The following is a 16,057-nucleotide window of genomic DNA, read 5'->3' as shown; positions in this document are numbered from 1 at the left end:
CGAGATGCTTCCACTTCGAAGCTCCAACAGAAAATGAAAATGGCGAACAGATCCGGGTGGTATTATAAATATGACGGAATGACGTGGAAAAAAGAAAAACACAAAAAAAAAGAAAAAAAGAAAAAAAAAGAAAAACACGTACAGAGGGTACTGTAACCTTCAGTACGTCAATATCCGGATCTACATTTATTTTGTAGAAAGCTTCAGAACGATCGAAAACAATTTTTAATTAAAATTTATTAAAAATAACTACATGCACAAGAGTTACTTAAACGTAATTTTCCTAATTTCCCAATATATATAGGAAAATTTGCATTGAAAATCTTATTTGTAGTTTGTTTTATGCCAGTTGAGTACACCTAAACCGAAATGTTTGAAGTCAAAAATACTTTAAAACTCTGATGCAGAATTTTAGCATATCAGATATCGTACCACAGACGTTGAGAAGCCAAGTAAGATCTGCAGTATTTCGGCAATCATACGCTGCGCAGCGAAAGCTAAATCTATTTAATCTCCTTTTTTTTTAATTATCGAAATTTTAAAATAATCCATACTATATGAGATGCAAATATGCATGTGAAATGTAACTATGAACTTCAGAGTTTCCAAAGGTGTATATCATACGCTGACGAACCATGACCGTTATACAGCTACTCGTAGAAACTGCCACAGCAAGCCTAAACGTAAATTGTTTAACTTGCAGTTTGGAAACTAAAAAATATTTTCTTCAGCATTTCGCTCTTTTTGGCTGTAAACTAAAAACAGCAATTCATCATACTTTAATGTCGCTTCGTTTTGAAAATGTATAGAATTTTCTAGATATATTATATAACTCTTTTCTCGCAAATGTTTTCCTTAAAGATGAAGTGTCAATTCCCACACAATGAATATCTGAGACAGTTATAATTTCCTTGAATGTTTATGTATCATAAAATGCTGACTGCAGGGGAAAATAAAAATGTTCATATTTGATGAGTAGCAAACGATTTTTCGTTGAACTTTTTTTACGAATCTGAAAACCATCCATTCAGAAATTAACGACTGCACAAAATTAATTAATTGCTGTGATTTATCTGTTTTTTCCATAATTTCGTTTACTCAGTTCATATACGGCTTAGAAGATTATGAAGACATTTATGATGGTATATCTGCATTTTTAAGCATCTTCAAAATATGCCAATAATAATGTGAAATACAGCTTTAAAGTAAAAATAAATAAGTGTAATGCTTTCTTAGTAAATTTACTGTTTATAAAGGCGCATTGAAAAACAATCAACTCGTTCTAAAAAAGAAAAGAAAAAGCATTTTGTTTAACCTGCTTTACTAAGGCAGAGAGTTCTTGTGAAACCACTCAATAAATAGAAAAAGGGTACGACGACAAAGCAGTTATCATTAATTTGTATGGATTATTATTATTATTATTATTATTATAAGGGTACAGCCCCGATCTTCCCAAACGACACAAGCCGGCTTATGATAAAAAAATGGGACTGGCTAGAAAAAAAAAATATAAGGGAAAAACATATAAAGTCCAAAATCTGAGTTTCAGTGCCGAAATCTGAGTCTCAGAACTCTATCTTTGTTCGTATTTATAATCTTCATTATTTTCTTTGCAAAATTTTTCAAATTTGAATAGTTCCTTTTAAAATCTTCCTTAAAATTCTTTCCATATTTCTCTCTTGCACTCCGGGTAAGCGTACATTTATCGACGAAGTGTCTGGCGTCCCCAAACTTATCACAAATTAAGCATTTATCATTATTCTGTAGATGGAACCGATCAAAATAAGCCGGGAAACGCCCATGATTAGTCATGATTTATATCAACATTATTTATCATATTCATCTTCTTGTTTAACTTTATATTTTTCATTAACTCGTTTTTCTTATTAGACGACTCTCAACAAAAATTCCATTCTATATAAATTCAGTTTTCCATTTCAGCAATGGTCTTTTTTCTTGAATCTTGGATATCAAAATTATCTTAACCCAAGTGCCGCCATTTTAGTAAGGGCGTCCGCTCCTTCATTTCTAACAATTCCACTGTGTACTTTCACCCAGTGTAACTTAACAATATGTTTTCTTTCAGCCTATTCAATTACTTGAATTACAGTCAAACACAAGATGGTTATCTGCCTAAAGAAGTGAATGGCTTCATAGAGGAATTTTTTAAAGGAAACTGGCTCGTATTCACGTTACACAATGGTAAACCCCGAAACTTCCCACGCAGTCAGGCTGTTCGCGGGGCCCACCAGCGGCCGAGCGGTAAAGTCGCTGAACACTGGTAGTTCGGTCCGAGGTTCGAATCCCGCGAACGGGCTGGCTGCATGGGTGTTTTCGTGGTTTTCCCCATGTGTAACGTGCATACGAGCCAGTTTCCCTTAGAAAGTCCTCCACGAAAGGCATCCCTCCCCTTAGGCAGATAGCCCTCGTGTGCTTTGCCATAATTAAATACATCACATCACATCAGGCTGTTCGCTGAGATTTGAACCCGGGTCAAACTACTAGCGTTCACAGGTCTTACTGCTCGTCCCGCTGTAGGCCTATAAGTTGCGTGAAAAACATTGTGAACTTTCTCAAACCTCAAAGAGCGCATATAGCGCCCTAAGCAGATTTACCCCCAAACAAGGGATAAAACTTAATGCTTAAAACAAGCGTAATGAAGCAAATAAATTAGGTAGAATCGTTTCATCTTCCGATAGCGGGAAAATGTCAAACACAGCGCAAAGGAAGGTTCAGAGGTGGTGACAATGACGATGCTAACTAATCCAATCCGCCAGAGATTTAAGTTGGGGAAGAAATAATACATTTGAGGATCACTGCTTGCGTCCGTGGTATCGCCATATCTAGAATTCCTTTGTCTGCCTGTGTGTGTTTTGATGTCTTTATGTTATGCAATTATAAGTGTGTTTTTATGTTTATTTTTGTGTATCTATGTGTTTCAGCTTATATGTGTGTTTTAGTGTTTTAATGCTATCCTTTATATTCTTTTTAAGTTACTTTGTCTTATAAACAACGTCTTATGTAACATTTACTTGACAACTAGCCCTTGTATGGCCATGTAAACTCCCAGTGCAGCTCCAGGGACTCCAGGGAGTTGTTGTTTCTAGATAGTGGAAGACGCGACACATATACCTGTTTACCTATGTTATACACCAGGCGTCCCCGTCCTCCGTCACATGTCACCTGCCTGTGCAAGACGAAAGTCGGACACTAAACTACGCAATGACTATGCCAGTGAATGTAAAATTACAACATATTTGACTCCTTAAACCTTTGGTTTCATATATAACCTCTTATTTCTTCCTTAAACTCTTAGGTGTCTCACACCGTAGCTAAAAATTTAGCATGGCACTCATTTACAACTACAAATCAGAGTCATACGCTTTTTCATAATGCAATGCAGGCAATAAAAAGGTCCTGCAAAACTGCCCTAAAGCGGCGACTCTTTTGCTGAAAACTGGACTTATAATACAGAAAGCATTCGGTATGATTTATTAGTTCTGTAATTTTGAGAGAAGCGCAGTGATCTGAAAATATTTCTGTGATAATGGAAACTATATTTCGTAGCTATTATATTACAATTTGAAGTCTAATTCAAAATAAATAAATAAATGAATAACAGGAACAAAATTTTTTAAAAATAATAATTGTATTATTAAAACCGCTTGATTATCGCGTACATGTCCAACATTTTTTCAGATACTGATATAAGGTAAGTCTTCAACTGATTTCAGAATTTTTTATATTGATGCAAAACAACTTTTGATACTTTAGACAATCATAAAATATTTTTACAAATTAACATACAGACATAAAATTAGTAACGCAACAACATTGAGTTTGGCGTAGATTTAGTCAATAGATTTCGAAGGCAAACAGGTACAGGTCTCTCTTCGTCATTAGCAAAAAAAAATCTGCAAGACTACAGGCTTTATACAATGAAATTAATAATAGAATAGCAGAATACCCCAAATTTCACAGAATCATTTACTTTATTTTTCTGCTGAATAATAATTGATTCTGTATTTCTTTACTCTGATACGGTAATTAGAACTATTGAAAATGTCGTAAATATTTTAGGAAGAAGGAAATGTGAAAACTTGACCCGTTTCTAAAAATTACTCATATTTTTTGACGTGGCAGCCATTTTGATTCCATTAGTAGCAACGATATTTTTCTGGCAGTTATTTCATCTTAAGAATTTTTCAGCTTTTCTTCTTTACACTAAGAAAGCGTAGAGATTAAAACAGTTTCTTCTCAGCTAGTCTTTATACAAATAAATGATTTCACATAAAAGAAAGAAAATGTAAAAGCTTTACAAAGTTCTAAAATTCCTTTATGACGGATGGCTTGGCAGTCATTTTGATCACCTGACTTACGTACTTTTACCACTATCTGTGCAGATTTCATCTCAGGTCTTCTTAAAACTATTTCTTAGCTTTTCTTCTTTACATTAAAGTAGAAAGAAATGAATGTAACTTCTAATCAGATGCTGATAGTACAAATAAAAGCGTTCCAGCAAAACTCAATACATATTTTCTTAAAAACTGATAGTAGGGGAAAACGTATGTACTAAGAATTCATAATGGCGTGTCATCTGTAGCGCTTATATACTGGATGTCAGTTTTCTAAGTGGAATAAATTTTCCACTATTACATTCTAATCGCTCACAAATTTTTTCCTTATTGATATTTTTTCGAAATTATTGTGAAGGGCGTAAAATTCAGAATTACTGAAACGACTAGGAAAGTATTATTATGCATCATTTTCAATGACGTTTAACTACACGCCATTTTCAGACTGGGCCCACCAGCGGCCGAGCGGTAAAGTCGCTGAACACTGGTAGTTCTGTCCGAGGTTCGAATCCCGCGAAAGGGCCAGCTGGATGGGTGTTTTCGTGGTTTTCCCCATGTGTAACGTGCATACGAGCCAGTTTCCCTTAGAAAGTCCTCCACGAAGGCATCCCTCCCCTTAGGCAGATAGCCCTAGTGTGCTTTGCCATAATTAAATACACCATTTTCAGGATGTTATGCGTCAGTCCATCTTAATCACGGAGGTGGAATACGTCCCATATCTGTAACGGTGAACATAATGTTATTCATAAAATAAATCAAAATTTAAAGTGCTAAATTCTAGAACCAACTTTAATAATGTGCGCAATAAACCTAAAATGAGCAACAATTTTGTAAGGTTCCTTTATGTTAATTAACTAATTATCTTATATTTGAGATCTTTACTGTCACTTCTCTCTTCTATTTTCTCACCAGAATGCAAAATTAAGTTTGCGTGTATTTAAGGTGAGGTTTCGAGGATTGTAAGACAGAATGTGCCCTCAGTGGCTTAATATTCTTATCTAGCTTATTAAGACCTCTTCTGGGACCGCATAAGTAATTTCATTAGTATCCGTATTATAAGACAGAGCACGTTCTGCTTCTCGAGATCACGTTACTAGGATTGCTAGATAAGAGAAGTTTTGTAGCCTTGCATTTTAATTGCCGAATAGTGAATATCCACGCCGGTTAAGTTTTGAGCCAGCTTTGCGTTAAGTGACCTGTGTAGCCTTTGGCTACTAGTTTATTTGAATTTGAATTTTACATTTGAACACATTACTCTAGTTATCTCGCCACAAGTAGTTGGCTAAGCACAAAGTGTACCTTCTCTTCTTATTTAGTTTTAAATAAAGGATCTTTTACACCCCCTCTCAGTTTTCAGTTGTTGCTTTGGACTTGGGGATAGTTCGCTATCGGTCTACCTAAAGTTTAGTTACATTTTATGGTTGTAAAGAAGATTTCTAAGCTTTATAATTTATTTAAAGTAAGAGAGAAAACTAAGAACTTACAATGAAACGTCATATATAGGACTTATCGGGAGTCAAACCTCCATAACTGAAATAAATTTCCTTGCAATTAATTTTTAATCACTGGAAACGTTTTACTCATTATTTTTTTTCTAAAGCAAGGAAGACATAAATAATTACGAGGATTATTACAGGTCATTTTAATGGCATATTTCTACACGTTATTGAGTATGACATTGAAGAGAATTAGGTACTTTTTTAAAGCAGGAGAGATGAAAAATGTGCAATGCCCTCGCCGGGACTCGAACCTCGGACCTCACGTATACGCGCCGAGTGTGCTGACCACTACATCACGAAGCTATACTAAGTATGCGGTAGACACACCTTATATACTCCCCCCCCCCTTTTTAAAGAGCGACTAGGGATTAGGGAACCCAATAGCCAAATCCTGATGGCGGAGAAGCATCATCCACCACCTTTTTTTGTTCGGGCGCCACTGTAGAGACATTAGGTTATTTTGAAGCAGGAGACATGAAAAATGTGCAATGCCCTCGCCGGGATTCGAACCTCGAATACGCGCCGAGTGGGCTGACCGCTACACCATGAAGGCATGCTAAGAAAGCGGGAGAAATACCTTATAACTTGTAGCAGCAGTTCCATCAGCCCTTTTGATGATGTAGAGGAAATGTGTCCTATTTTTATAAGAGTAAATACAATATATGCATTCTGTTTCAAATAAATCTAAGTTTAAAACAGAATTCTAGAAAATGTTTAAAGTACGAACGTCATAAAATAAATATTCTATTAGTTAAAGTATGAGAGACAACTAAAAATTAATAATGGCACTTTCTCTTACAAGGAAATCAATCATCTATCTGCAATAAATTTTCTGGCTACTAACCTTGAAAAAATTTTAATCATTCTTATTGATTTCTACATTAATGTAGAGGACACAAATGATCATATCCCATCGTTTCGCTCTTAAAGGCGCGGCATCTATGGAGCTCAATTTTTAGCAGCAGGCGAAAGGTCAGTAACTGCAAACTAAACAATACCTAAACTTTCTAAAAAAATTCTTTCATGAATCTTAAATAATACTTTAATCAAATAAAATTATTTGTTTGGGTTTTTGGATTAAGACAAAGCACACGAGGGCCATCTGCCTTAGAGAAGGGATGCCTTCGTGGAGGACTTTTTAACACACACTCGCTTGTATTCATGTTAAATATGGAGAAAACGATGAAACCTCCCACGCAACTAGCCCCTTCGCCGGGTTTTGAACCTAGCTAAGACCACCTGTGGTCTGCAATCTCACCGCTCCAAGTTATTTGAAATAATATGTTCAGACAAAACGCTATTGTAATGCATTGTTCATGATATTTATATAATAAGTCCCATAAAAATCTATTGTTTATTGCATTTTAGCTATTTAACATATTTTAGATTTGCCATATTTTGTTTAATATTTTCTCAAAATTTTCTTATGGTTCTCCTGTTAGAATATATAGTTGCTGTAGAAATTTAGCTGCGTAGATCAGAAACATGGTAGTATTGAAGTGAACCATTTGATCTCTCATTTCTGCCTTATACATCGCATTCTGTAGCATCGGAATACATCGCACTCAGAAAATAAAAGCTCAAGCAAGTTCACAAAAGTCAGTGAGTAGCAACGTATGCATGATGCTTAAAAAGAAGCCTCTTAAGCTCTGAACTCATAATATTTATGAGCCGAGCGGTAAAGTCGCTGAACACTGGTAGTTCTGTCCAAGGTTCGAATCCCGCGAACGGGCTGGCTGCATGGGTGTTTTCGTGGTTTTCCCCATGTGTAACGTGTATACGAGCCATTTTCCCTTATAAAGTCCTCCACGAAGGCATCCCTCCCCTTAGGCAGATAGCCCTAGTGTGCTTTGCCATAACTAAATACACCACCACCATAATATTTATGAAATATAAATGTATATGAAGATGATTAGCTGATAATACGAGATGATTAAAAATCATCTGCATAGGCACTGTACACAGGCTGTTAAAATATTCAGAAAGATACTTGACAATGCAGGGCTATTTTTCGAATTTCCAAAATTTCAGAGTGTTGCCTCCCAGGATTGCAGATGCTCTATTTTCGGAGCGAAAATAAATGAAGAATCGGGAATTTCATTCATATTTATTATTTTTAGTTACCGACATATCTTCGTTCTGTCACATATACAACAGTTTATGGAAGACGATATATATATGTTTTTTACCAGTGCGATTTAAGTAAAGCGGAAAAAAGTTTAACCATTCTATACATTAAGACACAATAACACGCCGAACAAATACTAATTCAGAAGTCAAACAACAACTGTGAAAATTTGAAAATATAACGCTGATTTTTGTTGTTTGATTTCTGAATTAGCATTCTATACATTTCAAAATATATAGCATTAGAAAATTTAGCTGATAAGAAGATATATATATATATGAGGCAGTCAAACTATATTAAAACAACTAAATCTAATAAAGTAGAGCTCTTTTACCTTTTATTTCATTATGCTGCCAAAATGTTGTCAGCATATCTGCTTTCTGCAATCCAAAATTTAGCAGTTTCTTAAATTGGTTATAGTAACTAATTTTGACTGATAATGCATAGAATCACATATTTTATTTCAGTCAATCTAAAATTCAAAGTTGAGAAACCTTGCATTAATTTTTTCTTTTTTTTTTTAAAAGATACCCGAATCTTTTCAAAACTGCATTCAAATGATTAATTTTTTTATTGTGTAATACGCCAATAAAACTGTATATTTTTAAAATATTGAATTATTGTATATTTTTATTTTTATATTGTAAAACGGAATGATGTACACTCCAAATAACACATTATTAAAATTACAGAAATGGTTAACGCATTACCTGCTAAATTTTTATATGTGAAGCGCTTTATTTAAGATGGGGCGATGCGGCATGTGATAACTTTCCGAAATCAACCAGTTAACAGTTGCCAATATATTTCGACGCATAGCAGTATAGCATAAGATAAAAATCTATGAATTTTTTGCTTTCAATTTTGATTACTCTTGATGCGCAGTAAGAGCTCTGTTTCATAGAGAAAATACCTTGTATAATTGCATCTTTTCCCTTATAATTTTTTTAATTATTTCTCTCTACACTCATAATTATTAATGACACTTGAAGTGATTATTAACCGTCGATAGACACCCCGTTTTAGATGGCTTCCTCCTGCTTTGCAATCCTGGTAGTCCCGCTTCCTCCGGCCCTGACTGTTTTATTAACTTTTATGAAATATTAATTGTTTAACTGTTTACAACTCACGAACAGCATCAAAAAGGTTAAAGATATAGTCTTTCGAAATAGTAAAAAGTTGGTAAACAAAAACCTAACCACAATTTGCCGAAATTTGTTAAAATATTACCAAGCTTAGCTACTTTTAAAAGATTCTCGATTTAGATTTGGAGCTTCAGCAGCCCAAAATATGGAATTTTATCTCTTTTCCACCAGAATGCAATAGACAAGTGGCTTATCATCTTTGGCGAGTCAGTTCGATGAAGAAACCAGAGCTTTTGGCTATTAGATCACAAAAAGAGATTGCAGCACTTAAGACCTCATTCTGGGTTCGCTGTTTAGCACCTGACTTTGTCTATTTCCAGCGTATTACTTTCGAGAGTTCTTGACCTTTGCATTCCTATGCTGTGAAATTGAATTTGTAGAATTTTTTCAGTTATGAAAAATTTTTAGGCGGTACCTTTGAAACTTGAAATATAAATCCGAATAACATTTTGTTAGGTTTTAAAAAACTTTTAGCAGTTCTGAGAAGATAATTCCATTAGCGATGGAGGTATGAAAAGTTTTATAAACTCCAGCAGTGCTTTTTAAGAGTTTTCCAGAATTTGAAGAAGTAAGAACAGCTTCTATAGTAGGCTGAATAGCCATCGAATTCACTAGTTGGGAAATGAAGCTAAATGGTGACATTAAGTGTTCAACAACCTTTTTCAATAAAAAAGGTCTAAGACGATCTCGTGATGGTTAAGAGAATTTAGAATGTTAATCAAAAAGCTTTCACATATTTCGCCAAAAAATTTAGATTCTGCTTCATCCTGTAGAATCCTGAAAAGCTTAGACCGACCATAATATGGTATACTTATAGCGACTGCAAATATTTTATTTGCAGTGGCTGGCTGGTCGAAATTAATATTACGTAGACGAATTGTGCTCATTTCAGTTCTTTGAAAGATTACTTTGAATGGGAATTTGATCATTAGCTTTAGCAATAATGGCCCAGACGGTATAGCGATTAGGTCGGCGACTGCGATACCAAAGCGCGCGGGTTCGAATACCGGACAAGTCATGGTTGCATTTGTCCGTTCCCTCATAGGAGGTAAATGAGGACCACCTATTTAGTGCCTCCATAATAAAGTGACCACTGCTTCTGGCATTAGTAGCGGCCAGCGTCTGTGGACGGTTTGGGCCCGCCATTAGGAAAAAAAGTTTTAGCAACAGATATTGTTTTACCAGTTTTCTAGAGGAAAATGACTTTGACTAAATGTGGGGCAGATAGATCTTGTCTACTACATTAGCTATCACTGTTACGTTCATTTTTTAATATTACTCGCTATGAATTTGTTACACATATCTCTGAATCCATGTATATAAAGTCTCGCACATTTTCGAATAGCCATCACTTATTGAATCTAGAGAAAATTGGGTAATTGTCCTTCTTCGATTGAATCAATGACCTCATTGTTTTGACATTATTCTTTTATAATATAATTGACATCATTGTTTTATAATTTCTTCCTAAATTTCATCAAAATCTTATTGAAACTGCTTTGTAATAGGCATTGAAAGAGGATCTAATTCCTCTTCGAATATCTCCACAAATTTTTTGCATGCAAAGGTAAGAGGTCTTTGATACGTGTATAGCCAACATCCATAGTTATGGCATGACACGGACTGAACCGCAGCTTGAAGTCTCCGAATTAGGCGGGAGGTGGGACTCCAGTCGAATTGTCCCCCGTGCAAAGGATAATTTCATTCACTTGCTACTGTCCCGGGCTTCCGGGACAGCAGACTTAACGCTTACCAACTGCTACATCCCGAGCGCACAGGGTCACCACTCCCGGTTCACGGGTTTCACAGGAGGCGGGACCTGAAGGCTTGGAGATTTGACTCGTCATTAAAAGTGCTACCCACCAGTACTACACGGTCTCGGACCCTGACCTTATGGACCAACTACACCAGGCGGAGTAGAGAGTTATTACCTCTCTTTTCCACACCAGAGGGGCACCACTCCCCCTGGTGGACAACCACCTGGTGGAGTACAGAGTTATTACCTCTCCCCTCACAGGTTAGAAGTCTTCGTCGTCTCCCCGCAATGCAGCCGTACTGACGACCTTTCTTTGGGGATCTGGAACCACCAAGCTCATAAATTTTATACTCCCCATGGCCGAGACTGCCTACAGACAGATCCTAGCATACATTTTCGCTGCAATTTTTTTACGGTCCTCAAAACGGAATAGTACCATTATGAATTATATATACTATATATATATATATATATATATATTACATAATATTTATTTCAGAATATATTGAAATAATTTTGCTGTAATGAAAGTACTTTCATCATTATTTAGATAAAACAGTAACTGTTTAAGGCTTTCATAAAGGATGTTTCTTTAAACCCCCTTCCCGGTTTTTTTCCGAGCGGAACGCGGGCAGGTGAAATGTACCCATCCTGGCTCATCCCGAGTGCAGCTCGGGCACTGTGAAATTTTACACTTTGCAATCAGTCTTTCCCGAATTATTTCACATGTGCTTTTTATGGTTTCAAATGCCTTTGTTTACTTTTCTGGATACTAGATGGTAGCACTATGCAGTGTTTTCAGCTGTAGATTTAAGATAAGAGTAAGCGTCACTTTCTGCTGAAATTCTAGATGTCTTTGTCGTAAATCATTGAGTGCTTGCATAACTAACGTCTTGTTTTATTTTTTCAAAATGGCTTGCGCGGGATATATTGATTCTGATTCCAGTGAATCCAATTCAGATGATGATTTTGGAAGTGAATACCGTTTAGATATTTCAGAATCTGATTGTTCAGATTTCGGTACTTCTGAAAGAGAAAGTGATTGTGATTCAGAAAGCTTGAGTGCTGCTCGTCAATGGTGTAAACTAAATACGAATACACCAAATCCTGCTCCCCCAGAATTTATATTTCAAAGAGACCCAGAACTAAATTTTTGTCCTGACAGTGACGACATTTTGCAGTTTTTTGAATATATTTTTGATGATGGAACTCTACAAATTATATGTAATGAAATTAATCGTAATGCTTCTCATTATTTGAAAAAAAAAAATGAATTGAAAAAGGAATCAAGGGCTCAGAAATGGTATCCAACTGCAAAAGATGAAATTAGGATATTATTATTGGTTTTCACTTTACAGGGCATCGTGAAAAAGCCCGAAGAAGATTTATATTGGTGTAAAAAAGAAATATTTCATACACCTATATTTGGGAAACTTCTTTCAAACAGATACAAACTCTTGGTGCAATTTTTACTTTTTGCGGACAATGAGGTTATGATCTCGAATTGCACCCTAATCCAAAATTGGGTAAAATATAGCCTTTGTTCGAGCGTTTGAATGGGAAATTTATAAGCGCATATTCTCTAAATAAAAACATTTCTATTGATGAAAGTTTGATGTTGTATAAGGGGCGCTTTGGTTGCGTGCAATATATGCCACTCAAAAAAGCTAGATTTGGCATAAAATTTTACACCGTATGCGAATCCGAATCTGGTTACATGTGGAATGAGCATTGAATTGAATGAGCAATTCAAAAATTTGCCTGTGTCATCACAAGTCGTGATGACACTATTGTATCCCCTTTTGAAAAAATGCAACTGTGTAACTACGGATAACTTTTATACGTCCCCAGAACTGGCCGAATTGCTAATATAGTATAAAACCGATATATATGGCTCAGTTCGCCTGAACAGGAAAGGCATGCCTATTGAGCAAAAAAAAAAAAAAAAAAAAAAAAGTTGAAAAAGGAAGAAATTGCTGCATATAAAAAGGAAAAGTCATGGTCCTGAAATGGAAGGACAAAAAGGATATAGCACTACTTTCCACTGTGCACAACACAGAGATGATTGCAGTTACCGGCAGAAAGGAAACAAAAATGAAACCAAAAGTGGTAGTGGATTACAATGGAACTATGGCAGGGGTCGACCGTGTAGTCCAAAGACTAAGCAGTTACAATGTCACTAAAAGAAGAGGGGAAAAATATTACAAGATATTTCTCCATTTCCTTGGATATAGCAGTGCGGAATTCATATGTGTTGTACGCAAAATCTGGTGGGAAAAGAAGTCATCTTGAGTTTAGAACGACGATAATAGAGAAAACAATTGAAAAGTACCACTTGGTGGAATTTTCTGCAAAAAGAGGACGTCTTTCTGCTGAGCACCCGCCTTCACGCCTGTTTGAAAGACACTTTGTTGACTACATTCCACCAAGAGAGAAAAAAACTAATCCAATACGACAGAGTATTATTTGCTGCGCAAAGAGAGACAGTAGAGGGAAGAATGTAAGGAGAGAAACAAGGTTCTACTGTCCAGATTGCGATGTTGGACTCTGTGCAATACCGTGTTTTCGATTGTATCATACATGATCAAATTTTGATTAATAATTTCATAATCATTTATGTAAATGCAAAGGATATAAATAAAATTTAATTCAAGATAAAAGCTTGGTATTCTAAGCTTTATATTTATAGTTATTGTGAATTGACTCCAAAGTCTAATGATTTCTGCCGTACAGAAAGCCAACTATACAGGTAAATTACTCATTTATTTAAATTGATTTTTTTACATTAATTTTTAGGAAATTTTGTATGCGAATGATGCTATTATATTTAAAAAGCTATGTATGTATGAAAATAAGCATATAAAATTGACATTTTTTTACCTATAATCCCGAAATAAAATGAACCTGGAAGAAGTTCATTAGATTTTTCATAATTTTATCAATTTTTTAAGTTATAACAATTAACAGATTGTTTCCGTTATAGAGCAGTACGTGTCGAATATTTTCTACGGTAAGAGTGTAGAGACATTAGGTTAATTGGAAAAGCCGGAAAGAGGAAAAATTAACAGCGCCTTCGCCGGGAATCGAACCGCGGACCTCTGGAATACCGGCCCAGTGTGCAGACCATCACATCACTAAGGCACGCCAAGAAGGGGGGAATATCCTATACACTCCCCCTTTTTAAAGGGCGACTGGGGTTTTATGGGACCCAATCGCCAAATCCTGGGTGGGGAGATATCATCATCCACCACCCTTTTAGTGCGGGGGCCAATGTAGAGACATTAGGTTATTTTTTGGAAGCAGGCAAGATGAAAAATTAGTAACACCTTCGCCGGGAATCGAACCACAGACCTCTGGAATACCGGCCCAACGTGCAGAACCATTACACTACGTAGGCACGCTAGGAAAAATACCTTATAAGACGTTACATATAGTATCCGCAGAAGTTCTTAATCTGCTGTTTTTTCTGCAACACTTGGTCGTAGACATATGCTTCCACTTGCAAAAATGTTTTAAATGACGCAAAAATTCGTGAGAATTTTAAAAGATTTATTTTATATTAATTTGTGAAATCTAACTTTTCACACATTCCTCCAGTGTCTATATTTAGGAAAATTTTGTACTTGTTATAAGATATCAAACGCAATAAGTGTGACACAGGTACGACCATAATTGACCGAGATATTTGATATTAAAATCGGGAATCATATTCAGGGGCCGTACACAAATTGAAGAGAAAAATATTTACATTTGTACGTAAAGAAAAATAAAATATCATTTAGAAAATTGTTTAAGATATTAAGAGATTATGTGACGAGCATGTCTATCAGATTATTGTAAAAAATATTAACCTATATAACTTCTTTTTAAAATATAGATCTTATTAACGGAATCATATGGAAATCATGTTCTAGAAAACACTAGCAGTATTGTATTTTAGTATTGGCCAACTCGTATAATTTTTTACGATTACTAGATTGTTATTCTAAAATATTAAAACTTCTTGTGAACGCTTCCTCTTAACAAATGTAATAAAATTATAAATTAAGACACTAGTTGTTGGGAAGTTTAGGATTTCCCTTCCTCTGTGCAGTGCTGAGAAGGATAACAAGTGGTATATAATCTCACCTGTAATCAAAATTTAAAAGTAAGTTTTCTATAATGCAATATGAATGTGTCGGATGGGTATCGTCCTGATGTGGCAGGACGACATAAATGGATAAAGATGATCCTCCAGCAACTCTACGTTCCAAATCATATTGAGGGACGTTCATTCATGTTGCACTGTGTTTTTTCATTATTCATGTATTTTTTATTACTAAATTTGAGTTAAGTAATTTAAGTAAAGCAATTATGCTGTTTTCGTTTTTAAGTTCACACTGGTAGTTAAGTTTACTTCTTTCTTTAGTATTTGTTAATAAATATAGCTATCAACTTCTATGTAGAGCTAAAATGAGTTACGTCTACCTTCATGCCTGCACGATGTTGCGTTTCAGTCTGCAAATCGAATTACGTTAAAACCACTGAATATATACACATATTCAAGTTTCCAACAGATACATTAAAACGGGATTTCTAGATATAAAAAATTCCGAGTGAGCGTTGTATGTGAGAAATATTTTTGAGAAGATGATATCATTTGGTACGATTATTTACCAAAAAATGAAGGCATTGTCGTTTAAGTTTGTAAAGAACACCATAAATTATAAACGATGCTTATACATATATTTTTTCTGATTGTCCAAAATACTTATCTGATAATCCGACATCTTCGAGGCTGAGCACAGAGGAAAAAGGAGCCAATATGGATAAACATATTTTTAATTAATTTTTGAAAAAGGACAAAATTGCATCTTTTGATGATTTTTCTTCTTCATTATGGAATAAGCTAAACATTTCAGATGATTCAGATTTAATTTGACGTATAATCTACTGATGGAAATTATATTTTATTGCTCAGTGTTAATCTACAGCCTAAAGTTGGGAAATGTATCAAACTATCACTTCATATGAATTCAGCAATGTCTCTTGGACAAGAAGCTGTTGAAATGGGAGTATGTAAAAATATATTAAATGGAAATACTAAACTTACTTTATAGACTGAATTTAAAAACATTTATAGCTATGTCAAAAGCATAGTAATTAAAAACATTACAATCGAACTATGACTTATC

This window comes from Stegodyphus dumicola, chromosome X2 (genome assembly GCF_044657685.1).
Source record: "Stegodyphus dumicola isolate Sdum_Otavi_A_Nest chromosome X2, ASM4465768v1".
NCBI lineage: Eukaryota > Metazoa > Arthropoda > Arachnida > Araneae > Eresidae > Stegodyphus > Stegodyphus dumicola.
This window is presented reverse-complemented; position numbering follows the sequence as displayed.